The sequence below is a fragment of the Bidens hawaiensis genome, unplaced genomic scaffold, assembly GCF_021521415.1.
Source record: "Bidens hawaiensis isolate Kalapana, Puna unplaced genomic scaffold, B.hawaiensis_p1.1 tig00003393_1, whole genome shotgun sequence".
Classification (NCBI taxonomy): domain Eukaryota; kingdom Viridiplantae; phylum Streptophyta; class Magnoliopsida; order Asterales; family Asteraceae; genus Bidens; species Bidens hawaiensis.
This window is the reverse complement of record NW_027491189.1, coordinates 1415315-1417431: the sequence shown is the minus strand read 5'-3', so window position 1 is coordinate 1417431 and position 2117 is coordinate 1415315.

Genomic DNA, 2117 nt, shown 5'->3' with positions numbered 1-2117 from the left:
TCCTTAAGTCCCTTACTTTGTTTTTGATCACTTAAGGTGAGGAGATCCGTGCCGTGTGCTTGTCTGAGGAAAGATGTATTACTTTACTTACATGATGAATAAATATTTTAATATTAACACTATTATTATTATTATTATGTTGTGAGGGTCAAATGTTTTACTAATATTGTCTTCATTCAATTAGATTTATAAAAAACATGAATTCAGTCATCCTAGCTAACTTTGTATGCATGTTAGATTGATCGCAGGTTAGATGAATGTTTGGATCACCACTTGGAGGTGCTAGAGACTACCCGGAATTTCCAGATGACATTTCTAGTCGAAAACATGATTTAATTATCAAAATTTTAAGACATAAAACATCTGTGGCATTATCTATTGAATGAATTTCATGGAATGTACCTTTTCATTATGTCGATTTAGGTATTTCAGCCACATAGACTTTTGAGCCTTGAATTAAATAAAAGTAATGTTTACTTCAGATTTATTTATTTTTAGTTTAAAGGCGCATTTTGGGATTTTGATTTTGAAAGACTTCCACTATTTGTAGTTTGAGGTTAAATAAAAACGTGTCAAAATTTTTCTGCAAATTTTATTGTATAATATTCCAACTGTTTGATACCCCAATTGCGGGGTCTTTCAAGTTGGTATACGAGCTATTGTTCGAGAGATTCAGGCGTTCCTTAATGCTTGGACTCAAACTGTGAATGGGATGCAGACTAGAAATGCCAACTACGGGTAGCCGCACTCCAAGAGGTAACCTTTATGTTTCGATGTGTGTTAGGATTTAATTGCTTGATGTGTTTGATAAAATACTAATGTGGCTAGGAACACGCTTAATTGTTTGATGTAATAGATAGAATACTAATGTAGTTATAAACAAGAATTATTTAGAATAGGTAAGTAAAGTAATAAAATAATAACACTTGATCAACGTTATTCGCAGTTTATCCTTACTTTCCATGTTCTGACTACGGGATGTGGTTGATTAGATGACGAGTCTGTCTCCGTAGGATTAAGATATTGCTAGTTGGCATTTACTTAGAGGAGACTAAAAGTGGTAAGGGTGTGAGGAGTACTGGTGATGAGTCGGTGATGATTTTACATAATGAAGATGTGGACAAAGTTATATTGGTAGGGTCATTGCTCGGGATGCTCTTATGGTGATTTTATGATGTTTGGCCTTCCCCTAGTTGATGGCCAAAAGGATGCCTCGTCAACCCATTAATGGTTGTGAGAGATGGAAACGATTTGGAAGATTAGTAAGTGTCGGGAGGATTATATGTTTAGAAATGCTATTGTGTTGTTTAACTAGGATGGTTTGTGTTATGGGATAATATAGCTCAGGCTATTGGTGATGGGGGGATTGAAAGGCTAACTTGGGAGGAAATGAGAAAACCTTGTTATTGATCATGATGAATTGGATAAGATTGAGCAGTCATCCTTAGCTTTGAAGGCAAGTGACTTGTCTCTTAAGAAATACACAAATAAAATTTAATAAGATGGCCCATTTGTGTCGTGACTTGGTTACCTGCGAGACTAAAAGAAATATAAGGTATGTGAAAGGTTTACCGATGGATGTTCGTAGGGGTGTGGTGTTCACCAACATGTGCATATCGTTTAGTAGTTGTGTTAGTTGGCACCTTGTATGAGCAAAGGTATGGTTTTTAGTCATGACAATGATGTAAATTGTTTTAGAAATGATACTTCTACACCGACTAAAATTAAGGTGAAGGTGGTGACATGATGTTAAGGAGAGTTCTGGGGATATTCGGTAATTCGAGGATTTTGATGAAGATGTAACCTTTGTCATTTTTTATGAAGCGGATTCGGGTACGAATCCTAATGAAAGGGGGATGGAATTATAGCACCCGTAAATTCCCGTGAAATAGAAAACCTTATATAGATCCGCTTAGTTGTCGCATATTGCAATCCTAGGAGTTAAAGGGGGACCTTTAGTTCTTATGAATGTTCATTTATAAAACTGGATTTGAGGAAGAATCATATTGTAAGGAGGATTGACTTGTAATGTCTTTAAATTTCTCGTAAAGTTGAAACGTTGGTGTAGTTTTGTATAGTTATCAACATAGTTATGTGAGAAATAAAGGGGCCATGTA